General features: G+C 44.4%; 2 long non-coding RNA genes and 1 pseudogene across 2 annotated transcripts; 1 reads left to right on the forward strand and 2 right to left on the reverse strand.

Moving 5' to 3' along the window:
* Positions 1-4,010: 4,010 nt before the first annotated feature.
* On the reverse strand, positions 4,011-7,176 carry LOC140264633 (uncharacterized). Its single transcript, XR_011906064.1, has 2 exons — positions 6,334-7,176; positions 4,011-4,967 (listed from the first exon to the last, which is right to left on the reverse strand). It is a non-coding gene; the product is annotated as an uncharacterized lncRNA (long non-coding RNA).
* A 1,734-nt stretch (positions 7,177-8,910) lies between these two features.
* On the reverse strand, positions 8,911-12,664 carry LOC140264632 (uncharacterized). The gene is made up of 5 exons (XR_011906063.1): positions 12,559-12,664; positions 11,449-11,565; positions 11,035-11,071; positions 9,570-9,653; positions 8,911-9,115 (listed from the first exon to the last, which is right to left on the reverse strand). It is a non-coding gene; the product is annotated as an uncharacterized lncRNA (long non-coding RNA).
* Positions 12,665-15,888: 3,224 nt separating this feature from the next.
* LOC140264235 (DNA-directed RNA polymerase I subunit RPA49-like) lies at positions 15,889-24,376 on the forward strand (annotated as a pseudogene).
* The last annotated feature ends 2,414 nt before the right edge of the window (positions 24,377-26,790 follow it).

A 26,790-nucleotide genomic window follows, 5' to 3' on the forward strand; every position in this document is an offset into this window, starting at 1 on the left:
ACAATAATGAATCTGATGACAGATTTCCAGGTAAAATTTCACATCTTCCAAGTGCAGTTCCTTAAGGTGTAATATGCTGACCACAGAGATCACTATTACTGAGACAGTCCTGCTCCATTTTTCCTCTGAATCCTCATATATTCAGCATATGTCTCCAGAAAACTGTTCATTTTTTAACTGCCAAGTTACAAGCTGAATCACTCAGAAGAATCCAGGAAGCACCAGAGCTTTAAAGCAGAGAGTAGAACGCAAAGCTGGAAGCAGGAGAAACATTTCTAGCTCATTTTGACAGTAAAATGCTGGTAGGTGAGTTCAATTACTCACTGAATTGCTACTTCAAGGACATCTCAAGCTCTTTCAGCTTTTAATACTTCTAATTAACAAGAAATGCTCATTAAAAAAGTATTATTAATGTCAGATTTCTGCTAGAAACCTCGTCCTGAAGTCCAATTAGAGAGCAATTAGTCTTTAGAGTAGCTGTCTCTGGAAATATCCCTTATTCACTTCTTCCTCAACTGTTCAATATTGAATGTAAAACCAATCACACTAGTGCTGTAAAATATAAATAAAACATTAAACATAGAATTTTTTTTCAACAAATTACATACTTTCCATTCCAATTCATAATTTCATCATTTAAGAGCTTGCTTTTGTATAGCTCTATGTATTGATGGATATTACAAATGTCAGCTTGTACAAAGGGCACGGGTAAAAATATAATATGTCCATCAGTGGAGCATGGGCATGTAGTTTCTAGAGATCAAAACATTGTATGACTGACATTATATGGCTATTATTAGTACAAATTACAGCAGTTTCAGGTAAGTGAAGCTAAGCCTTTATCTTGCATTAAGATTCACTTAAAAGGGCAACAGAGAGTATGCTCAGTCAATGCAAACTGAATCTATTTTTTGCATCTCCTACTAAACCTCCTCAGTGAAAATTCCCATTCTTTTCCTTGTACAGAAGGCTTGTTCTTTCAAAATGAAGGCACAATCATCCTATGACAAAAGCTCTTTCACAATGTTAGCCTTCAAGATCCCTGATGCAGTGCTCTGCCAGAGAAAAGTTTACATCTGACAAATGCCATTAACAAATAATAATAACTCATTATCTTATTTTTAGGAACAGGAAGTTATCTAGAATATCTTCATGGAACTGGACATCACAAAGCGATTCCTTCTGACATTACGCACAAGAAAACAAAAAGATATCTCAGTGCTAATATATTTTTCAACAGTCTGCGTTTCATATAAGAAAATAATACTAGGAACAGTTATCTCTACATCTGCAAGACATAATATGCCCCTTAGAAAACAAATATGGTTACATAGCTATTTGCTGAGCATTTATTGCCAATTGTTGGAAAAAAGGGGTTTAGGAAACAAGATTAGTATATGCGAGAAAGAAGTTGTAGATAACAGCTTCCATGTACCAACACTTTAGATATATCTGAAAACAGAAAAACAATTTTGCAGCAGTCTTGACTATTTATCAACTGGTAGGAACAGAGAGCTCTGAAGAATTCACTAACTTTATCTGTTAATTCCCAGAAAAATTATGAAGTTCTTAGAATCTACAAAGAGAGAAAGAGCCAGGAGAACTTCTTCCTTCATAATTTATTGTTTGATTTATAATCTGTGCTTTAAAGGAAAAAAGATATTTTCCGCACTAAGCCGGGCGTCTCCTCGCTCTCTTCAGGCGGCGCCTTGAAGCTCAGCCCGCACGAAGCATCAGCAGCGGAGATTTGCCGCACGGAGGAGGCGGCAGCAGGTGGCGGTGCGCCGACTCCCCGAACGAGGCACGGCGGCTGCGGGTGGCTCCGCACAGCGCCGGAGGGTTCACTCGGGGACGCCGAGGAGCAGCGCTCGGGCGCTAAGGCGGCCGGAGGGGAGCCGGGCGGCACGGCCCAGCCTACCTGCTAGAGGGGGGAGCCCGGCGGCACGGCGGCACTGCAGCACACAGCGGCACGGCACCGGGCACAGCACTCCCCCCAACGCAGCCAATGCACGGAGGGGCCGGGCCGGCACCCGCGCGAGGAAAGGGAGACAGAGCGGGACGGACGCAGGTCGGAGAACAGACTTTATTGACATCAGTTACACGTACAGGACGCGACAGCTTCCTTGCAAACAGAAAGCACGGCGGTCCTGAAGGGACATACAAACCTTGTACAACTGCTGCACAAGTAGAAAAATGGGCCACAACTTCCCGAGAACCCAAAATGCTCATAGATAGACGTGCACAGAGAAGGCTGCTCTGTTTCCCTTTTAAGTTTCCTAGACATGCACCAGTCAGAAACCATTCCCTGCAGCAGATCAGTCTCTCAGAACCTGAACACAGCATGCCCCCCTGCTCACCTGGAAGCGACTAATTCGTTGTTTCTCACAGCTCAGAAATGCAAAGACATTCAGAAGCAAACATACCATAACTACAGCATCAGCAGCTATGTTGTCATACTCCACAAATGATGATGTGCTTCTAGAGTGCGGATGTGTGTTTCTAGTGTGCTTCTAGTGTGCTTCAAGTGTGCTTCAAGTGCGGACACACTGGCCATTGGGCCCGGGAGTGCCCAACTGGGTTTGGCTGTGGTTGTGGGATGAGAAGCCGTGGCAGAGCAGGCTTCCAGTTCATGTCTTCATCTCTTCCGGACATCTGTTACCGCTGTGGTGAGTCTGGCCATCTTGCTAAGGACTGTGATCTTCAGGAGGATGAAGCCTGCTATAACTGCGGTAGAGGTGGCCACATTGCTAAGGACTGCAAGGAGCCGAAGAGAGAGAGAGAGCAGAGCTGCTACAACTGTGGCAAACCTGGCCACATGGCTCATGACTGTGACCATGCAGACGAGCAGAAATGCTACTCTCGTGGAGAATCTGGTCACATTCAAAAAGACTGCACCAAAGTGAAATGCTATAGGTGTGGTGAGACTGGCCACGTAGCCATCAACTGCAGCAAGACCAGCGAAGTCAACTGCTATTGCTGCGGCGAGTCAGGGCACCTTGCATGGGAATGCACAATTGAAGCTACAGCCTAATTATTTTCCTTTGTCGCCCCTCCTTTTTCTGATTGATGGCTATATTATTTTTCTCTGAATCCTCTTCACTGGCCAAAGGTTGGCAGATAGAGGCTACTCCCAGGCCAGTGAGCTTTACTTGCCGTGTAAAAGGAGGAAAGGGGTGGAAAAATCAACTTTCTGCATTTAACTACAAAAATGTTTATGTTTAGTTTGGTAGAGGTGTTATGTATAATGCTTTGTTAAAGAACCCCCTTTCCGTGCCACTGGTGAATAGGGATTGATGAGTGGGAAGAGTTGAGTCAGACCAGCAAAAACCCTCTCTGGGTTCCATGGAAGTGATCCTATGCAGGAGAAAAGATATTCTAGAGGGAAAGGAACAAGATGCCCCATCATCGTTATTAGATGCAGCTGTTTCCTTCAGACTTTGCTTTGTGGTCCCCATCTGTGGGTTTGGGATCTCTCCTCTCCTCCTTTGTATTTCTTCTGCAAGTTCAGAACTGCTTTTTCTGCAAATTAAAGATAAAAATCCCAATGGTTTTCATCTACTCCTGCTCAAAACAAGTACAGTAAGAATGTAATAGAATCGATCCATAAAAGTGATATGTAAATAGTATTACAGGAATCCAGTTCATGCTACAGCAAACACACACCTCAGAAATGCTTGAAGACTCTCAAGGAAAAAAGAAGAAGTGATCCCAGGATTCTGTGTTACTGACTATTCTGGCACATGGGAGTTTATGAAGCGTTAAAGGAACACTGAACAACCTCCACCCTTGAGAACAAGAATATGTGACTCGTCTCTGAACTAGAGCCTGTAACTACCAGATGTTCAGAGCGGTTTCTGAGAGGAACAGAGACACAGACCTGCAGGAAGAACTCAGAAGAGCACACGTCACGTCATCAGTGGGGAAAAACAATATAACACCATATAATATAAACATAATGTAACATCAGAAGGCACAGCAATGAAGTAAGGATAGAGGAGGTACAAACTGTATCAAAGCAAGGATTCTTTATTTCAATTCATCGTTTCCCAGCTGCTGCAGATATACCAGATACAAATAACAGTCAGAAACAGTGTGCACAAGTACAACAGAGAGAAGAAACTAAAGCATTTAAATACTGTAGAATGGTATATTAAAACAAGAAAACATAATTCAGATAGCTGGATGGACAGATAAGAGCAATATCCTCTGAGCTGTCAGGCTAGAAAGTCCCACGGGGAAAAGACAAAATTAGTACTTGTAGAAACATGGCGAGTACTGCATCAAACCCAAATCTTATTGGCAGGAGGCCGAAAATCGTAACAAATGGATGGGTGCATATCTAAGCATTAGACTGAGCTAGGAAAAACAATGACCCCAAGTCTGTCTTACAGCCTCACGGATGTCTGTATCAGAAGAGGCATCTGTCAGTGCCTAAACAGATCGTACATCAGTAGCATCATCCCTTGGTCAATCTGCCTATTTAATGTCTAAAACACTCCAAATTTCAAAGGAGACAGTTTAATCCTTTTCAATTTCTGAGGACAGACCTATAATTCTTACAGGTCACAGAGGAGGGCAGTGCTGCTCTAGTAGTACTAACTGGAAAGAGGATATCAATGACTGAGTATGGAAAAACATCTAACAGAAAAGGCTGACAGAAACATTCTGTCAGTACCTGAGTAATGGAGCTTTAGAAGATTCTGTTTGGCTTTCCGTGCATTCCAACTGTGCTGCTTCGTGTTTATCTCCCGCTTTTCCTTGTTCACCTATTTCTGTTTTCCTGCTGGAGGTTAACCTGCACATCACCTCCTCTTGGCTGGACGCTACATTGTGAAACGATGCTTTCCCTGAATTCTCTCAAGTTTCACACTGGCTTCTCTCATCTACTGCTGTAATAGGCTCAGGCAGCAGGGCAGCAGTAAGAACATTTGTATTTGTTGAAGCCCCTTTCATTTGGAAAGGATTACCTGTAAGAGAGTTGAGACTCATTAAAAAACTTCAGTGATTCCCTTTCATTGATAACACTGTAGTCCAAAAATGAGCATAACATTAAAATGGCTTAAAAGATGAGGGCTTTTTTTTTTCTCTTCAGTTTTTTGTCATTTTGTTGTTCAAAACCACCGCTAAGACTAGAGAATTCACAATCTACTTTTAAAGTCTGTAAAATCTTACAGACATTGTATGGAAAGAGCTGGAGAAATTTAGTTGTACAGCCGCACCCCCAATCTTTACAGCACACAACAGAGCTTAGTGAAGTCATCCAGCTGCTTACAATTCCACCATCTCTCTTTCAAGTTCACTTCAGAACCAAGAAGTACATCTCCAAACCCTTCAAAGGCTCAGCTGATTGAAAACTGTACTGTCGGGAATTCTGCTTTCCTTCTGTTGATTTCTTCAGAGACTGATTAAACAGCGCATGTACTTTTTAAAAGACCAACAAAGACTAAAAAGTGAACTGTGTTACAGCACAGTAACATGAACACCTTCAGTTATTAGCACTCTCCAGCAGGGGAAAATATTTGCTAAGCAGACAGTAACAGGTTCAGTCCAAAAATCTCCTGAAATTCACAAGTAGAATAAATCCAGCATCTTCTCATTGAAGATTACTTAAAATGCTCTACGAGACACAAAATCAGAGCATGGTGATGGACATATGGCAATAAATATTGACCCTGCTTTTTGCACATGCCTGTGGATTTGGCAGGAAGAAAGTATTTTGGGCTTCTAATACCGATTTTCCCATATCTTACCCAAGTCTTAGTTCCAAACCTCCAAGCTCTGTTTTAGTTTCTTTTACCAACAAGCAGTTATCACCTTGGCGCCCTGCATTACTTTTAAATGATTAGCAGCTGAAAAGTGTGTTTTCTTCAATTATCACCTCCCATTCTCCTCTTCCTCTTGCTCTACACTTGCACAGTCCAGCCCAGCCACTCACATTCACTGCTGCTGGCATTCACTTCAACATTTCAGGAGCCACTACAGCTCACTAAGCTACTGGAAAAATACACGGGCTTTCTCCCTCTACCACCTTCAGGTTTTGAGGGGTATGTGAGTCAGTGTCACAAAGAGCTCTAACAAATGCTGAACACGGCAGAGGTAATAAGCAGGCGTTCACTGCTGAGAGAAAAGAGCAAGAACTTCCCTTCATGGAAGTTCTTAACCTTCTTCTTTAACCGTCATGGTTAAATGTGACTATATCTGTGCAAAAATAACTAAATAGAATCAGAAATACCAGGTCTGTAAAACAGGTGAACACATTTGCACCAAATATTTCCCTCTACAGAGTTTGAGAAACCGGGCACTTCCAGGCTGTAATTGAATGAAATGACTTACCTGAGCAAAGCTGACTGTACGCTGACTGTCCTTGGCAGGGCAAGGATTTTGCACAGCTCTGTCCAGAGAACTTTCATCCAGATCATCCTCTGGCCCAAGGTGAGATTCCACACATTCTGGTGACAAGTGCCCAGAACTTCCACAAACATCTTTCATCTCTTTCTCTGTTCTGTAAGATGTATGATCAGATAGTTTGAAACCAATTAAGGGTACCCTGCGTAAGGGCTTAAACTCTGTATAATATGATTCTAATTGTGCCTTTACTGTGAGGCTTACACAGTTACCTGTTTAAAAATTACTAAAGAACATACACAACATTCAAACAGATCTATATGAAATATTTCAGTAGAAAATCTCCATAACACCACTAACTTGAGACTTTACTAATAAAGGCACGACCAAGCAAGAAAGCTTAGGAGCTCACTAATGTTTGCAAACTGATCCATCAATGAATGTTTCCTTCCAGACACAGTTTGTTGGCAGGCAGTGAAGTAGCAAGTTGATCAGTAAGTACTGCAACAGCAAGCACAGATTAACATTGACACTCAAAAGTCTTCAGGTAACATCTGAGAAATAAAAACCTTAAAAACAGAAGTCTAAATTAAACTTCTGTGCAATTAACACACAGTGTCCATAAGCACACAATCTCCATCATGCACACACTTCAGCTCTTATTTTAGAAGAATCTTAGCTGACGATTTCTTCCTACCTCCCTTTGTTGTCCGTTTGCTTGACAAGTTCCATCCTAGTTCCAAAATTCTGAAGGCCTGAAGCATCCCTTGAAGTTGGTCCGACCCTGACCTGTTCCACCTCCTGCATTTCTGTACTGCCTCTCAAGTCCATAGACTCTAAGAAATATGAAGTTGTATTTTAAGATTAATAAGTTACGTTACGCAATTTGAGCATTTTCTTGTATATCATTTTAAATACGAGTTTTTGTATTTAATGCATATGTATGTAGTTCTGTATAAATATACATACCGAAGTTTACTCCTATATACGTCGTATACATACATTCTTTATTAAAAAATGCTGGCATATATGTAGGTTAAAATTTATGTCTTGTATTTATGATCTACACATCTTGCCTTGGTATCTTGTGCTCTTTGCCACCTTACATATCACTACTTTCCATAACTGCGTTATGAAAAACAAAACTATTCTGTACATCTCCCCTTCCAGTTCTGATGGAAAGCAATGACACTAGCAACAGAAGGAAAGCACACTGTACTGTACTTCTGTCATTGCCAGACCAGTAATTGATTTTGACATTTCATTTAATTTTAAATTGAGGCTTTGGTTTATGTATAAAACTACAATAAATGAGTATCTCATGGTACAGCTTTGACACGTAATCTGTGAACGGGAATTGGAAAAATCACTTCAGTTTTATGTTATAAAGAGCCACTAATCCGCTAGAAGAAACTATTTTAAAATCCCAGGATAAGAAACAGACTTACCACGTTGAACACTGTCTAGCTGTTCCACAACTACATTCATATTAAGAGGCTTCTGAACTGCACTTTCATTAGACTTCAGTACTCCAGTGTTTGGATCTGACTTCTGGAGACTGTCTCTTCCCAGTCTCATACTGTTCACCAAAGGCAGAGAACTGTTGCTAAAGGTAAGAAGGAGAAATGCCATCAGCATAGCTCTTGATTTCTTGACATCTAGCAATAAGATATTCTCAGCAAAGATGCTGTACAAGACAGATGAGAGAGGTAAAACAGATGACAATGAACAGATGTAACACAGACTGCAGCTGACAGAGGAGGCATTATTTGGCAGAAAAGAAAACAAAACAAAAGCAAACATCAGCTGCTTTGGTAACTGGAACAAGTACATTTACTGCAAGCTAGTACGTCCTCTATCAAAATAACTGAAACATGAAAATGTGAGATGATCAGTGATCTAACACTGATCACATGCTACTAAGTTTTGGTTAAAAATATAGCAAAAGAACTGCTGAACTTAAGTAAAAGCTTCAGTTATGTTTTTACAGAAGAGTACAAGCTGATAATTTGTTCAAGCAGTCAACAGTCTTCCAAACAACAGAACATGATGATCTCTAGATTCTTTCTGAAAAAGAGTTCCATCTATTTTAACTATGACGAATATCTGAGTAAAACTGACAAACACAATGATAGAAGATCACTGCTCCTTGATATTTGTTCTATATGGAGAGCGCAGTAGCAATGACAGTTAAGCAATCTGCCTTGGCCCAATTAGCCATAAAGTACTTTGGGAAAATGATCTTAAGGATTAGCAGCAATTTCATACCAAGAAAGTTCTATCATTCTTCCCTCCCAAACATAAATTAACTGCTGGAGTGAGGAATAAATTTCACATCTCTCAAATCACAGAACAACATCGCAAAAATTATAAAGAAAAGATACAGGTGCTGGTTCCATGTGACACAGAAAATTACCCAAGCTGAGAAATTTTCACTAAAGCAAGATTGCTTGCAATTCAAGACAAAATTCCAGAGAGAACCTTGCAAAAGTAAGCAGCGTCAGAGCATTTGTCTCTACAAATTAATTGAAGTAGTAATTTAACCTGGCATCTGCTGCATTTTCCTTGACATATTCTTCAGCACCTGTTCCTGCACAAGTGCTTCGATCCTTCACATTAACGTTGCTTCCATCCTTGCAAGGTACCTTGGCAGAAGTAGCTGAAGAAACTACACACTGATAAGGAGCTCTGTTTTGCTCTGACTCATCGTGGCTCACAAGACTGTTGGCCACGTTCATCTCATCTTGCGCAGGTAACACGTGTGTCCATTCTAGTTAGAACAGCAAACAACACAGAACAGCAACATTTAGAAAGTTAATATTCAAAACGTCAAAGTAAATGATAAATTCTCTATGAAAATCTACCAAAAACTAGACTAAAAGCCTGGTAACCTAAGGTTACAGCTAGTCAGAAGGGAAGGCCTATGTTTCAATTTAAAGGTCTGGAAAGATCACTTATGTCCATTTAACTCTAGATCCTCCCTTTTGTCCAATCTGTGCAGCCAACACTGATCAATTCAAACACACCCTTCCTTAAATAGCTCTCAGAAACACACAGTGATGCAGTTGGCACTACCTGGTAAGGTGCTTTGCTTTTCCCATCCCAGACTCTTGTCCTCCTGCTATGCAGCCTCATGTAGAGAAGCTCTGCAGCTACTGCTCTGTTCCTCCTTAGGTGGACCCAGAATGCACAAGGAAGACTTTGTCTCATAAATCAGATCATACCTTCAGTGCTTGCTTTTCACTGGAACGTTGGATCACCCATTGCAAGTAAAGTCATGGCAGCTTCAGTGCTTCCATCGCTAATTCCTACAAAGTTGTTCAGAGGTAAAAAATCACAAGTATACTTACAAGAAATTCATGTACCCACATCCCAAAAGCATTTGATGTTATCATCCATACAGCACAGAATGCATTTTTACGCTGTTGCCACTCCTGAATTAAGATACTCATGGACAGATGGCAGTTCTCATCCACTACATTCAGAACTCCCTGAATGACACCCCCTGAAGGAACCGCAGTCTGGAGGAAATATGGTGGAGAAGGCTTACGCTGAAGGGTTGTGAAGGATTGTATCCCGTGGGAAAGATCCCATACTAGACCAGTGGAAAACCATGAGGTGTGGTGGAGGTAAAGTGTTATGGGCTGACTGCAGCTCCTGCTTCTTCTGTTCACGAGCAGCATGGGGAAAGGGGAGTTAGGAGTGAAGGTGTCAAGCTGAAGGTGGGAAAGGCCAGGATGGGGAAGTGTGGTGGGGACGAGGTGTTTTAGTCTTCCCTGCTTCTCACCACTCAACTCTACCTTTAGTTAGCAATAAAATAAACTTTCTGTCTTGTAAAATGATCTCTCTGTCTACATCTCAATCCATGATCTTTTCCATCTTACTTTATCCCACTGCATCTCATAACCAACCAAGCCACCAAGAATGGAAAGGGAGAAAAGTGTTTCAATGCAGATATCCATAACCCGTAGCACTGAACTATATCCCTGTTTCAACTTCTGTTTCCTAACTAACTGGTCATACAAAACTAAACATTTCCATCCTCCAAAATTATCGTACCGAAATAAACCAAAGCAAGACAGTAGATTTCACCTCCCTCAACTAAAACCATAGCCCAGGCAATATCAAGTGCTCCTTACAACGACTGAGAATGTAATTAAATTCCTAAGTGAGAGCAATTCTGAAAAGCAACAGTTCTGTAAGGGTTGGACACATATCTCCTATGGAAAGAGTACTTTCTTCTGGTCAGAGCTGAGTTAGAGACCTTACATACAGAGGACAAAGCTTAGATTCTGGCCACTTTATTATCACTTCACAACACTTCAAGGAAGCTGTAAGCTGGGGGTTGGAACTAGATAATGTTTAAGATTCTTTCCAGCCAAGCCATTCTATGATTCTGTGGTTTGTGAAGTTTTCTCTTCTCCCAGTACAGATAGCTACAGAATAGGACTCAGAAAATGCACATTCCAACTCAAAGAAACAAAACTTTGCAATGCTTGGTCCATCTACTTGATAGAGAACAGAAGAATGTAGATAGTTTAAGCCTGTTAAAAAAAACATGAAAGAATCCAGCACCTCGTGAGCATTTTTTTTTCTAAAATACATGAATTTTGAAATTCTCTCCAAGGGTAACCACAAATTGGTAGCATGTTAATGGAGAAGACACAAACAAGAGAATTGCATATCTACCTTTGTCCGCTTCTGGATTTTCATGCTCAGTTGCTTCCTTAAGCAAAAAGAAAAACATATCAGGTATTTACATAAAAATCAGTCTTTAATGCATCCTGGTGAATTCTCAGCCCAGAGGTCACCCTGGCTTTAAAATACATAGTAGGAGCTGACAAAATGTTACAGTTTTCCATATCTATACTGTCACAAGCAGGCCTGGAAACCAGTCAGAGGCCAGAGCTTCGTATCTGCTATAAAATAAGAGAGAGAAAAGGAAGGTGAAGGAGACATGGTGAGGACACAGTGGGAATCTCTCTCCTTCATCAACTGGCTCCCCAAGGAGAAAGAACGTAATTATCAATAGTTCCTGAGAGATGGTTCTCAAAGTAGATGGCAATGCTGAATAAGATGTGCAAAAAAAAGAGGCATTCTTACAGCTGGTAAGGTGTTTCCTTTTTCCTCCTCCTGTATGACTGGCTGGACAGACACATGAGAAAGACCTTCTACATTAGTAGCCACCGGCACATCAGGGATATTCAGAGATATATCCAGCTGTAAAAATTGGTTTGAAAACATTTCAGTTCATCAGCCCTGGTAGAAAATCTGTCAAATACTTTATTTTTTTTCCTAATAAACTACATGCTTAGCAGACATTGAACATCTCATGGAATCCCTCCACAAATCAAGTACTAAACAATACTGCAGGTTAAAGAAGGAAGCAACTGGAGGAAGAACTGGCAGTGCTGCTTGTAACCAACTAGAAGAATCAGAAAATCTACGTTATCCAGCTGAGACCTTTTGAGCTGGCTATTTAACTCAAACGGATTTTGTTGATTTTATATTTCTGCTTTAAATTCTCTCACTGTCATTCAGAGCAAGAAACAGTATGATTAATTTATGTAAATAAGAAGGATTTCAACAGGAGAAAAGAGGAAGAGAACTACTAGTAGTAAACCAAAAGGAGAGCTGGAAGCAATGTCCACTCTAGTGTTTGTTCAATTGAGATGATACTCAGTCTTGTTACATTCTTAGAGTTCTAATTCTAGTCTAAACCACAATTAAACACTAGGCCTTTACTCCAGGCTTAACTATAAAAGCAGTTCATGGGAGAGGACAAAAACAGCTTTTGAAAAAATAATTGCCAAAATGTAAGGACCACAGGCTTTGGATCTGCCCGCACCAGACAGAGCAGGATCTTCCTTGAAATACCTCCAGCCTGTGGAAGGGTTACATTGGAGCACAGGGAAGGAGTGGATTCCACTGCTGTGTCAACCACTACAGCCTAAACTAAAGAGATATAGGGCTGTATCTTGTAACAGATACATGTTTAAACTTAACCCATTACTTAAGTTTTATGTTACAGGAAGTATATCACAAGAACAAAGGAGGACAAACCTGCGGAGAAACCAGAAACTGTACTGGTAATCTCTCTCATTCCCTGACATTCAAATGTAGAACTGAAATGCTCCATTTGCTCCACCCTAGGCCTCAAAACATGCAGTAAGCACATCAGACTGTGCCTAAATCTAGTCCCAGATTAATTACCTGGTGAGCACCCTGCAGACCTGCTGATAGTTCATAACACTGTTTGGATCCCAGGCTGATGTACATTCATCTGAAATCAAGTACATGTGTCAAGTAAACATCCTTGCTACTGTCAGCACTATTCTTAACAAACTAAACAAGTACTAGCAATTGCAATTGGAGTAAAAGCTTCTGTTTGAAGAAACAAAACAAACATGGACACAGAACACAGCTACATTATACCTCTTGCATCGTCTCCTCTATCTGAACAGGAATAGGTTTAGGAGATCTAAGACCTACTGGAACAAACACTGGTGCTTTGTTTACTTCCTCTTCAGCAAAACATTCGTCTTCATCATCAGGCTCAAAGTCATCTGCTTCCTCCTCATCTTCTTGAGAAGCCCGGAGGGTCACCAGGCTGCTTGTTTTTGAACTTCTCTGCTCCTTCACCGGTTTCTTTCTGTGGGCAGTTTTCATGCTTTTGCCTCTAGCAACACTTGATTTCACTTCTTGTCTTCGATTCCCCTTCTCACAGTAACTGGCCTCGCATTCGGAAGCAGAAGATGGATCAGTTCTCAGCTCCAATCCATGTTTTGGTAGTGCTGTCTGTTTTGATGACCTCCTAGGTTGTCTCCTAGAACACAAAGCAAGAGCACATAACATGAGTATACTAAAAATATCAATCAAGTCTAATACAATCCAAAACATTAAAAGAGACACCACAAGTAAAAACCAACTCAATGAACAGAAAAGAAGAAAAGGAGCACTGTGATCAAGAATACAGTCCTGTTACTTCCTGCAACACGCTGGCAAAAATGCATTCAGGTATTACTCCATCCGGAAACCAAATCTTCACATGTGCACAAAAGTACTGATCTTAAGCATGGAGTAAGCAGTTTCAGAGAGCTGAGAAGCTGCAGTATGAAATCTGCAATATATGGAATTATTAGAAACAATGAAATTAACTTTCACTTTGAGATAGGTGAAGCTTGCAAACTTTTTAAATCATGGGAAATTCTCTAGTTTCTCCTTTGCTAAAAGCACAGTACAGAACCCAAACGATGAGATTTTAGTTCATCTTACTAATGCCTAGAAACCAGAACTGTTAGATGATCATTAATTATCAGCTCCCGTTTCTTAGAACACAATCCCTTTGAATTAGCTACCGCTTCCATCCCCAAAGCGATGGTCGCAATTGCTCTAAGCAAGAAAAATTATTCCAAATTTCACCCTTAGAAGAGCTTGCATTGTCAACGGATAGAGAGATGAAACCAAGTACAGAGGACACTTCCCGCACAGTTTGTTTGGATAACTCTCATAATCCCATTGTCCCCAGCATGGGTATTTTTAAAGCTCTCCTTTTAAAATCTGGAACTGTTACTCAGAGCACAGTGGACTCCGGGGTAGGCTGGTGAGAGTGCTGGCTGTTCATTTTATGAAGCTGCAAACAGAGGAAAGGGTGCAGGGATTTCTGCACGCCTCTGGTATGGTTCAGGTGTGTCATGGTTTTGTGCTGTTGCTGTCAATATTCTACATCATGACATCATGTGCAGTATGAATCATTAACTGAGGGTACAAATAGTGGCAAACTGTTTTGGTGGTAAAAGAAAGTGTAGTTGTTAATGGCATACAGAAGTACAACAGAGGGTATGCGGAAGTGTGGAAGGTTCATGCTCCAGTTCTGTGGAATGGCAGCATCCTGAGTACTCAGCTCTTGGAGGAGAACTACATATCCCAGGGGACGACGCGGCCAGAGACGAATCACCGGAGGAGGACACGTATATAATCTCGCTCCCAGGCTGGAAGGTCCTTCTTTTCGCTCTATCTATCACTTTTGGAGCGCACCATCCCTGCCGTCTCCCTCTATCAGCAACGTTCCAGCCTGTTGCCTAGAGATTACAGTAGGCCCCCTGGTTCTCGGGGACTCTTTTTCTCTCCCTCTTCCTTGATGGCCCGAGGTCTCATGGGCCCATCGAGCTAGAAATAGTTCGCCCTTATTCTGCCAGTCCAAGTCAATTTGAGCCACCTCAATTCTGGCAGCTTGATCTACTTGGTGGCATCTGACGTGGAAGAGCGTATGAAGCAGAAATGAGTTGCTGAATTCCTCCACACAGAAAAAACAGCACCCAACGACATTCATCAATAGTTGCTGAACTCTTGTGGAGCACAAAGAGTAGATGTGAGCACGGTGAGGTGGTGGATGCCGTGTTTCTGCAGTGGTGACAGATGTCACCTCTGCTGGTGCAGATTTATATGAGGGTGGTACGCAGGCCCTCGCTCGTCACCAATGAGAATGCATTGCTAATGGTGGTTACCATGCTGAAAAATGGCACGTGGTAATGGAGCATTATGCTCTACCAAGTGATCCATCTGTTGTAGTTTGCACAGGAATAAACAGGAGGCATTACTTTCAGAGCGACCTATGCAGTACGCACAATGATGGGAAATGAAAACATTTCATTAAACGACAATTGCCACAATTTTCAAGCGTGGGTGCTGAATGAAACCCCTGAGCAATTCTTAAAGGGCGGAGGAAGAAATGAAGCACGTCTGGTCAGCTCCAAGACAGAACTGCGTTCTGGGCTTGACACAGACATCAGTGCCGACACAGACTGTTACAGTGCCTGTATCAGACACGCTTACAGCACAGCGCTGCAGCAGCAGACTGTGTTATCCACCACATGGGTCTGCCAGCACGAGACAAGCCACCAGTTGCAGGCTGGGCCTAACAGATGCCTCACGCCCTTAGCAAGGCACAGCAGGCGGGGCTGGAGCCGCCGTGTGCTGGCAGTGCAGTCAGCAGCGCAGTCGGCACCCCCCCACCCAAGTCCCGTCCTGCACAGCCCGGCTACGACGAGCAACGCGGTACCGGCACAAAGGTGAGGCAGGAGGGCCCGCTCTGCTGCGTGCCCCTCGGGGTGACTCGGGTATCCGGGCCGTGCCTGGACCGCCTCTATGGGCAGGAAGGGCTGCTGTGTGCGGGCGGCTCCCTTACCGCCCAGGCAGCCCGCCGGGAGACCCTCACGGCCCAGCCCGCGCTGCGCCCCTCCCCCAGGGGGCCGGTCTTACGCACCGCCGCCGTTACAGGCCCGACGAGCCCCGCTCCAGGCTCCTCCTTCAGCGCCGGGACAGCGAGGCGGGCGGCGGGGCCGGGACAGACGGCGGCAGCCCACGGGAGGCCCACCGGGCCGAGTTCCGACCGGGCCGAGTTCCGACCGGGCCGAGTTCCGACCGGGCCGAGTTCCGACCGCGGGCCCAGCGCGCACCGAACCCGCCGCGGAAATGACGCCGTAGCGACGAGCGGAAGTGACGCAATCTCGGAGCGCCCGCCGGAAGCGGCGGCATCGCGGCGTGGCCAATGGGCGGCGGCGGGGCTCCGTGCCGCGCGTGCCGATCCCGCGCCATGGGCAGCGCCACGTGGTGCTACCGCGGGGACCCGGAGCGCGAGCAGCCGGCGCTGCTGGGTGAGGAGGGCGGCGGGGCCGGGCGGGCGGCGGGTGGCGCTGCGGGACTCACGGCCTCTCCTTCCGCCCGCAGTGACCTTCTCCAACGGGCAGCTGCAGCGGCCCGACGCCGTGCGCTTCTCCCTGTACCGGAGCGGCGAGGTGGGCAATGCCCGGAAGAGGCGGCGGAGGATCCTGGTAAGGCCGGGCGGTCCCGGCGGCAGAGCCGTGTGCCTTAGAGCCGAAAGCGATCGGCGCGTTGTCAGCTCGGAGCGAGTGATTTCTGATCCGAAACCCACAGCGAAACACCCCTGAGATGAGACACAAACACTTACGACGTGTGTGCGAGCTCCGCCTCCATCGGGTTAATCGCGGCCACCGGGTGGTGCTGAAGCTTTACGTGCAGCACGGAAAACTGCGCGTTGAGCTCCCTGCTTTGTCACGGTGGCTCTCCGCAGTTCTGTGCCACGCGGCCCATGCTGACATCTGTCACGCTGCTTCTGTAGCCTTAGAGAGGCGCTGAGTAACGGTGTCACGCAGCCGGAAGCGCTGCAAGCAGGAGCAGACTGGTACAGAACGCTCCTTTCTGCTGCCTCGTTCACAGGCTGCTCCCGCTGCTTTAAAGCTGGCGCTTGTGGCAGCGCTGAGCTTCGTGTCACTGAAGGACGTGCAGGAAAACGTGCGCTTTCAAACCATGCGCTCTTCAAGTCATGGTTCTTTGTCTGCCAGGTGTCAGAAACTGAAAGGCTTTCATACGTGGGGAATAACTTCAGCAGCGGAGCCATGAAATGCAGCTCCCTGTGCAGGTATGGGGAGCTGGCCACACTGTGCGAGAGACAAGAAGGTGAAAGCAGAGGAACTGCGCAAATGAAATGGCCTTGTAGCCTTCTGTCAAGGTGACTGGTGAGTTCCCATTGAGGCCGTGGTGCGAATGAGGAGGATTTGGGCAGTTGATGTCATCTGGCAGCCGCACCATTTTGCACGCTGCTTCCTCGGGAGCTGTGATCTTACACATAAGTGGAGTTTAGATCTGCTGGAGAAGAGTGAGAAGGTGTCTGCACGTGGCTGAAACCTGGGGACAACAGCATTATTCCTTCTTAGCTGTCCAGATCAGTATCCAGGAAACCAGTGGGTCGTTGGTCAGCATTTAACTTCTGGGCCACAGTCCGGAGGTGCTGTATGAATTAATAACTTGTCTGTGCCTCGTGCTGTAATGGGAAGCCTTGGTGAAATCACCAGTTTTCACATGTGCTGGTTTTAGAAGGTGACCTTTGTAGCCTCGAGGCAGCTCCCATGAATTCCTAAGAACTATTTTGCATGGGGGATCGTTCCCATCCTCTGGTAGAAGAACCTCTTGTATAAGTGGAAACCAAGTGTAAAATCATCTTACTTTGTCATAGCTAACCTACAGAGCTCTGAAGTACATTTGGTGTGTGTGTCAGGCTCCTGTTAGTGAGTGCTGTGCCCCGTGAACGCGCTACATTTGTCCTGCAGCGTTTGCTCGTGGTTTATGTCTACTCTGACCACGGGGGTTACTTAAAGTAGAAGTGGGGTGACACAACGTAGAGTAAACAGAATTGCAGAAACTGTTAAGACGAGGTGCTTCCAGCCATTTAATGTCCTTGTGCTGGTTCTTTTGAAGGGGTCATGATATTATTAAATTTTTCTCTCCAAATACAAACTGGATGATGCTTAAAGGTCCAACTCTAAGGGTTCTATGAGTCTGATCTATGATTCTGTGGTGAGGAGCAGCACAAACTATTTGGGTTTGCTCCTCTGAAGTGTGAAATGAAAAATAACTTGCTACAAATTAACCTGTTCTATAGATTTCAAGTTAATTTTTCTCAGCTCTGAGACTGTAAATGGTTATCATTTGCACTTGTTCTCCCCAGGTATTTTCTTGGTGTTTTAAACAAGGATTCTGGGCAAATGGAAGTCTATAATGCTGAAATATTCAACATGCAACCTTTACTGTCAGGTAGGACAGTTCTGTATTTAACCCTGGTGCCGAGGTCACAATGTCTTGGAAATATGTATGCATTCAAAACTGACTAATTGGCTACTGACAGCATTGCCCTGTTTCCTCCTACTCTTATTTCTGCTGTGCTGCCTTAGAATGAGGGAAGGAGGATACATCACTGTCCACGCCTGGGGAGCAGTATGGAATGAAAAAAGGGAGAATGAAGCAGAATCACAGCTGATAGTCAGGGGAAGAGTTAAGCAGAGAGCTCGGGTGTGGGAGGGTGGAAATACCAGAGTTAGAAATAAAGTTGTCACTGCTTAGGATAATTGCAGCCCTTCTCCTGCTGAGGGAAGCTTGGAAATAATCAAGTTAGTAGACTGAATCGTTCACTGAAAAAGAAAACAGCTTTTCCCCAGCAGAACTGCTTTTTATTACTGAATCTAGTGGAAATAATCCTGAGAATATGATCTTTAAGGAACTGTTTTCTTTTTTAGGCAACAGGAGCTTAGTATTGCTGCAACCTGTGCATTATGCTTTTAGATTTTGTAGCAAAAATTGTCCCTCTTTATTTTAGGTACATAATCTTTCACATTCAACGTATTTTATTAACAAAATCCTGTAGAGAAGACCCTGAAGTGGTGTACCTAGCCCTTCTGTAATTGATTAGAGGGGTACCCAGTACATGCACTTTCCTGCCTGCTGCAAGCCAAGTGTACTAATTTTTATTCTTTTGTAGATAATTTAATTCCTGATGACACAAGGGATTATCAGAATAAATCCTACAGGGAAAAGGTAAGGTTGAAACCTGATATCATAATGTGCTGTAGTTATCCAGCAGACAGTGGTAAATACTTGTCTGAAACTGAGATGTTTGATTTGTTGCAGGACAAACTTGTGCAGGGTCAGCATTCTTTCTATGCACTGATGGTTTTTGAGACAGCATGTTGTTAGTGTCTAGCTTAGCAGTATGTTCCTAAATACTTTAGACTTGTCTACAGTCCCAGGTAAAACATGCCCTTTTGCATTTCTTTGTCATATGCTTTGTTTGTACCCAGCGTTATGTTTGGAATTACTTTAAAAACGTACCTGTAGAACAAGCAGTGGTTATCTGGGTATTCTTCCTGCATGCAAAGTGTCTTGAGTTCAGTGTGTTGTCGTTGCTTCTGTGTTATACGCAGGTGGATTTGTGCATTGAGGCATTTGGTACCAGCAAGCAGAAGCGAGCTCTGAACTCTCGGCGAATGAATGCAGTGGGCAATGATATTCTCAATACAGCTGTGACAAAAGCAGCAGCAGATGTTATAGATGCAAAGGGGGTAACAGGTAAGAATGTTGTCTGAGATGTTGAGGAAGGCAATCAAAATTACCATTTTCCTGTTTTTTCCTTGCCAAACATGGTGGGAAGAAGAAGGGTGTTTTCCTTGAGTAAGAAGGGAGGAGGTTGGTTTAACTGCTGAGATGGGCACGTGTTGGGGACCTTGCCAAACTTTTTATTGGAAAAGGAACTGCTTTATTATTTCGCTAGGAAAAACAGTGTTATCACTGTCCATCTCTGCCCATTTTTGGTGGTGTTCTAGAAGTCCACTCTTTGTGGCTTTGTCTGCACGGTCCAAATACTCTCTTCTTTCCTTCTTCCCTCCAAAGCTTTGATCCAGGATGTGGCCCAAGACGATGAACAGAACATGTCCATTTTCCTACCACCATGTCATGAGGATGCTGACAATCCAGAACATGTTTACAAGTTTGACGACAGTATCTTTTTCAGTGACCGTGTGGTTTCTGGTGCCTGTAAACTTTCCTGTTGGCAGTCTGGCATGTGGAGAAAGTGCTGCTGGGCATGTGACAGCAGGGCTGAGCCTTCTCCCCTCACAAACCAAAAGCTGATAGCAGGAAGTTGGTATGTTGAGGCTTTGGGGTTCCCAGTTCTGTATTCTTCCTCCCTACAAAGACAGGGGTACTATGCCTGCCTGTTGGGAGCTGTTCAGCTAAGAATAGCAGTGATGTCAGGAGTATATGAGAAATTATTTGTGTTTGAGCCACTGTACCTCAGAGACACTTGGTTTGGTTACAACAAGTTCTGTTGTTACTTTCTGCTAATTTATAATTTTTTCCCCACTTCCCTATCTCACACCTCCCATAGCAAGAGCTGACAGACCATATCTCACTGTGAGCTATTCAGAACCAGAAAGAACCATGTTCTTTTCTTTAAAGTCCATCCAGTTCTGTCTCCAGCAGAGTATGAAGCATTGCAGGGTCCAGCAGCAGCCTTTATTAACATCACTCCAGAGGAAATTGCCAAGAAAACAGAAGAGAAAAGGTAATACTTCCACAGGCAGCCTTTTAATAGCTAAGGCTGGCATTATGAAATCGTGGTTCTTCTTACAGGCAGGATGGCAGCTGTAACCAGCTAGTCCTAATCGTGTGCCCCTGGTGGCGCATTGGTATAAAGTGCTGCTTGTGGCACCGAAGGGCCCGGGTTCGAATCCCCCTTGTGGCGCAGGGGGTAGAAGTGCCGCTTCGCTACACAAGGGGCTCGAAACCCGGGAGTTGGACTCGATGATCTCTAGGGTCCCTTCCAACTCGCAGGATACTATGATACTATGATACTATGATACTATGATACTATGATACTATGATACGTTATGATATTCTCTGGTCTTCATGTTCCCTCTTTCCTCTTCAGCCATTGCTCCTTTGTCTTAGAAGAGCTGAAATTCCTGCCTGCTGATGAGAAGAGCAGGGACCGCAAAGCTCGATGCCTCTGGTTCCTGGACATCCTTATTAAGTTCAGCTTCCTGAAAATAATCAAGAAGAAGCGTAAGACAATTTTCAACTCTTACCCTTTTCAGCTGCCTGCTGGGACTTGGTTTGTAGTTACCATAATAGCAAACAATGAAGCTTCCCAGAGTTACCTGTTTGATAAATGGCTACATGCAGCAGTTACAGTTCAGCTTGTTTCATGATGAGGTTCAGCATTTCCATGCCATTGTGGAGTTTTAGATCTTCACCTACTGGGATATACGTGTGTCATTCTCTTCAGTCCTTTTCTAACTGTCATACATCAGGGTCCTGCAGTGAGATCCTATTTGTAGGAGATAAAATAGTTTACATCTGAGTTTGAGATTCCTTTTTTGCTTACAGACAGTTCATGGTTTCTGTACCTGAAAACATTTTATATCGTCAAGCTTTACTCCTAAGCCAGGAGGCAGGAAACTATCAGTGCTCTTCCTCATCTAGCCTCCATTTTTTAGCTGCAAGAGGCATGCAGTACACAATGCAATCTTTAGGTGTTTTTGTGCTGTCTTTGTGTCAGACTTTTCTTAGTATCTCAGTGTGTGGATGACAGTCTTCAGAATGTTTCTTATAAAGTGGCAGGAACTGCTTTTCTCAAAAGCAGTGCACAAATGTTTGGATTGAAGTTTTCAGGACTTGCTGTATTTCACAGACCTTGTGTTTCTGTTTCTTACAAAAATTCCAACGTTAGCCTTTTCAGTGACTGGTAAGATGGGTGAGGAAGGTAAATCTGTCTGTAAATATCTTTTTGCATTGGTGGAGACGCTGGGGTCATCCAACAAGAGTTAGTCTAGGAGGCTTGAAATGGATGTGAAAATAGCCAGTCTTGGTGCTCACTGTGAAACCCCTTTTTATTCTAGATCCAATGGGTCCTGAATGCCCCCACATCATTAGCAGGAAGCTTATGAAGAACTTCACTTCACTGACCTACAACAATGGCGGGTAAGGAACTGTGATTGCTTTGATGTTATTGATGTTCAGAGGATGTAGAAAACAGCTTGAAGGGCCACAGAGTCATTATCAAATAGCACTGCACCAAAACGGGAACAGCAGAAGCTTCTCTTGAGTAGCAGGCCAGGCCAGGTAAAATATTCTGTTATGGCTGATGTTCATCCATGAATAATGGAAGTCAGAAACATAACTGGGAGAGGCAGAGTCATGTGTGCTTAAACAAGCCTGTACCTGTGAATTTAGCCAGGCTCACCAGGCTGACTTGATCAGCAAGAGGGAGAAGATTTGTAATTGCTGCTACAGTGCCTTTTCTCAAGAATCCAACAGCCTCTGCGTAGCATAACTGCCATTGCTCAGCCATCATATATCTGCTGTTTGCTGTGAACTGGAGGTTAACAGAGAGGTTGAATCCGTGTGGGCCATCAAGGGTGCATTTGTTTATAAAGACTCAGACCAGAGGTGAACAGTAAAAATAAATGCTTTCAGACCTGCTCTGTGTGTTGTGTATGGCTGCAGTGAGTACCTTCAGATCAGCTTCACCTCGCTGTCATCTTGCCAGTGTGCCACAGAGACAGAAGTGTTTGTAGACAGTGAATCAGTCAAGTCTATAAACCTGTAAACATCTCCAGAGACCTGCACTTTTGAACAGAAACATAGGCAGTTGTTGAGGAAGACCTTGAGGCCTCTGTGATCAGGGACCTGTGTTTCTTAAAGCTCTTTTTTCATGTCTCGGAAATGCTTGTCATAGCTAACTGGGGCTCCAGTTCTGTCTGCACCTGGTGGGTGGTTGTGTTTTGGGTTTGCTAACTCTCTGCTTTTCATCTGTTCTCACACTTGCTGTTCAGTGTTCAGAATTTAATCTGCGTCGCTGAAGACTAAAATTGCAGCATATGTCATTGCACTGGCTCTGCACATTAGAAACTTCCAAGTTGACCTCACTGTCCTGCAGAATGACTTGAAGCTCCACGAAAGTAGGTGAGTCATTTTTGCTTATGCCTGTTAAGATGCCTGTGGTCCTCGTGCAAGCAGTCCCTGGGGAAGAGGGCTCTGGAGCCTCTTCTGTGCCCAAATAGTGCAGCGATACCCGCTGTGAGTTCCCTATGTTGCAGTTAGACTCTGAGTGTGTTGAAGTTTTATATTCAAGCCCTGCTACGTCTAATGGGGTAGTTCTATGTGTCAAAGCTTTGAAAGAGTGCTTTTCACAAACCTGCTCAGGTGCACTGTGAGGCTTTTTGTCCATCTGAAAGTGGAAAAACTTGAGGCAGGCAGCATCAAAATGGCAGAAAACCTATCCAGGTGCTACCCAGTGCTGTATCTTGCCTGCTAAGTCATGTTGCTCCTCACTGAATCCCTTCTTTCAGCAGAGATCTGGTGTCAGCTCGGTACCAGTCTGGATGCAAGTACAGATTTGTATCTGACTGTAACTGGAAAACTAGAAACAGATATGTTGGGGCTTCTAGAAGGATTTAATATCAAGATTCTGGGATAACTGGAAGTTATCGGGGCTGTTACCAGCCCTTGGTTTTGTGAGCTCTGTAGTCAGATTTGATGTAAAGATTTCTGGGCTTTGCCTCCAGTTCTGCTCTTTGTTGACTAATAGTGGCATTAACAGTATAATCTAATGTTGGTTTCCCACCTTTTTAAAATTTTATTGCTTTGGAAGTAAGCTTTTCAATAAAAGACATGCTCTTTTTCTGCAACAAACACCAAAGTTTTTGCTTTTAAGTGCTCTACTGGAGCTGGGAGCATAGATTGTAGCGTGGTGATAAGAAAAAAGTGGGAGAAGCAGCAACATGTTAGAAAAACAAAGATGAGGGATATGGCTGCGAGGCTCTTGATTTAGCCATGGAATGATCATTGCTTATGGTGGGAGGTTTGTTTGAATAGCACCAGATATCTCTTGCCATCTGAATCTGTTTTTCTTTTAAAGACGTAATGTCAGCTGAGAGGATTCTGAGGTGTGTTCTCATGGCCCCAGATGAGGCAGAACTTTCATTTCCTTGCTGCGTTTGCTCAAACATGCTTCATTCTGTGTTTGACAAGTCTCCAGGTGTGTTCTGGCTGGTGACATCTTGATCAAGCCCTGCTCAGTACCAATCTCATCCAAAATGTGTTTACATCTAGGACTGCTGTATTTCAGCAGTTAAGAGGAGATGCTCTCTGTACTAGGTTCTTTCCATCCTGTCACTCGTGGTATAGGATTCTGTTGGAAATACGGGCTGCTTGCTTTTTTTTTCTCCAAGATTGCTGTACACTGAGTAAGGCACCGTGGGTTTATAGTACTCTCTGGGGTGCTCGTGTCCAGTTTGGTAGTGTTCTAGCCTTTCCAGCAAGGCTCCCTGCCTTGTAGTATTTAAATACTTCCAGTTTGCGTTCTGGTGGTTGTGTTGGGATGCAGAGCAGACATCCTGCTTGCTTCTGCCTCCTAGCTTCCCTCCTGAGGTGAAAAAGCTATTGCTCATTTCTGCAGTGTCTTTCCCAGGAGACCACTCTACCCCACTAACACAACGTTTCTCTGTTGTTTTCCAGGTTGATGGACATTGCAAGGGCCATGCGGTTGAAGGTCTCCAAGGCAAAGGGGATGCCAGGACTTGAGAAGGATCAAAATCACAAGCTTGGCACCCTTTCTCTCCCCTTGCCTGTGCAGAAAGCATCAGGGAGCCAGAGGAAGCGCAAAAAGATGAACTGAGAATCGGGGAGGTGTGAGCAGGGGTGAAACAGTTCTGTTCTCAACAGTTGTTCTGCACACACAGCATCATGGGGATGCATTTGCCTGTTGGATTTGGCTTTCCAGCATCATGGCACAGCCCTGTTGAAGTCTCTGTGCTGACAGGAACAGCTGTTATTTCATTAAACTGTTTACCTTTCTTACGTATTTGGAAAAAGTATCAACCCTTTGTCTTTCCTCCTGTCTGTGAGGGGAGAAAGATGTACAATGTGCCAGAACGAAATCACGTTGTTAGGAATTGTAGGTGCTGTGCTGACTGCGTACTTCAGGCGGATTTTACCCCTTTTTGACACAAATGCAGAGATCTTGGAGGTTACCCTGAGGATGGTGGCCATGCAGTTCCCTGAGAGCTGTCCCAGCACTCCACCAGGAGCTTGCCCCAAGGCAAGAATGCTCCTCATCTCTCAGCTGGACCTCCCACAGGCCAGGAAGCACTGCAGCTCATGCTGCTGACCCTTGCTCTGTTGAGCCTGACAGTGCTGAGAAGGGCTTGGCTCTGACTGCCCTTCAGACAGCTGAGGGCTTTGCTGTACTAGTCAAGCTCAGCTCCCTCCATCTCACCTTGTTGGCCACATTCCTGTCAGGCCTCTGCTGGACCCTTTCCCTTTTGACCATCTCCCTCTTGACCTGTCCCACACCAGGCACAACATTTCAAATGCAGTCTGGAAAGGGATGGTAACTTCTGCAACCCCACTCCTAATGAAGCCCAGAAATTACACCCCCTCTAATTTGGGTTTAGGATGTGATACTGATGGTCTGTGCCTCCTGCAGGTAATGCAAGGGCACCCTCATCATATGTGCTGAATGAGAGCCTGCTGACTGCATCCACTCTGGGTGCAGGCTCTATCAGTGCCAATCACTTGCCCCCTACTGCAGAAAGACCTGAGAGATGTGGGGCAGACAGGCTCTATGCCACCACAGCCCCCTCCAGCATGCACCTCTGCATCTAGTGCCTGGAGCAGCTGAAGGCCGTACTTGTGGCTGCTGATGACATCATTTTCTGTGATTATGCCCTCTCTGGAGGTGGTGCTGTGGGTGCAGCTCTGCCTGGCACTCTGCCTCCACCTGCACCCCTGCCTTGCCATTGCAGGAGATGCTGTTGGTAACAGATGTCAGCTGGCGGCCCTGAAGGACTGCTCCCCACTGCTGCAGTGGTTCTGAGGGACACCAGCAAGGATGCTGAGCGCTTCACTGCTCTTGATGTGCATTCCATTAGCTGCCAGTAAGAAAAAGGGAGCACAAAATGAGTGATTTAGAGCCCTGCAACATCCCTCCAGAAGGCAGAGAGGATCTGCAGAGGTAGAGCTCCTTCTGGCGGGCCAGCAGCAAAGCATGGACATACAGGCATGCCTTTTACTGTGTCACCTCCACATTAGCGAGGCTTAACTTAAAAAATAAAATAACCCCAGTGCAATGTCTCTTCATCCTGTTCGCTTCTCTCTTCAGGTCATATCTGTTGAGATCTTGGAAGCTCTGCCAGGAAGATCAGAACTGTTTCTGTTCCTGAAAGTAACTGTGGTTCTTCTGTCATGATAGGACCTTCTGAATGGAATCCTGAGGATCCATCAGCCCCCTTCTGTGCAGCTCAGGCAGAACCAAATCTCAGAACTCTCTCTCCTATATTTACTTTTAACAGTTGATTTCTGTTTGCCTTGTTTACTTTTTTGGGGGCAAACAACTCGTTCTGATCTACATCAGTATGAACTGTGCAAAGGTAGGCATCACTTCTGGTGGCAGCTTTCTTTTCTTCTACCTGGAAGGAACCCCATTTTCCAGGGACTGGCTGCTGGAATTGCAGTGAATGAGGACGGAAGAGGGCAGATCACAGATAGAGGAACAAAAGTGTCTTTGTTGTGCCAGTTCATTTCTCCCAAGTGTTCTGTCTGTTTATTTGATTGCCAAAATTATCTTGTTGTGTTTCTTGAGTGATGCCAGGTATAACAGTCTCCCAGTTTGCATTTCCTAGTTGTCACTTCTGTTGCTGTTGAGGCAACATAGCTTTCATGGAATCACCACATGGTTGTGTTGGAAGGGATCTGGCAGCCACATAAAATGCGGTTTCTCCATCCCTCACTGTCTATTTAAAAAAGTAACATACAGTTGATGGAGGTTTTTTTGTCTACTTTTATTTTGCCTGACACCCATGACAGAGGGAGGCAGTGATTGTGTAGAACTGCTAATGGCTTTGAATGGCTTTGAGCTTAACCTGTTGATCTCTGTGTGGACATGGAAGAGGCATTTGCAAGTGAGCCTGATGATGGCAATTACATACTTTTGTAAAAGCACGGAAGAGGTGAGGGGAAACATGAAATAACAGCCACTGGAAAAGCAAAAGGGGCTCGTGTACACGTGGCCACCAGGTTGGGCAATCTGTG

This window comes from Excalfactoria chinensis, chromosome Z, assembly GCF_039878825.1.
Source record: "Excalfactoria chinensis isolate bCotChi1 chromosome Z, bCotChi1.hap2, whole genome shotgun sequence".
Taxonomy (NCBI): Eukaryota; Metazoa; Chordata; class Aves; order Galliformes; family Phasianidae; genus Excalfactoria; species Excalfactoria chinensis.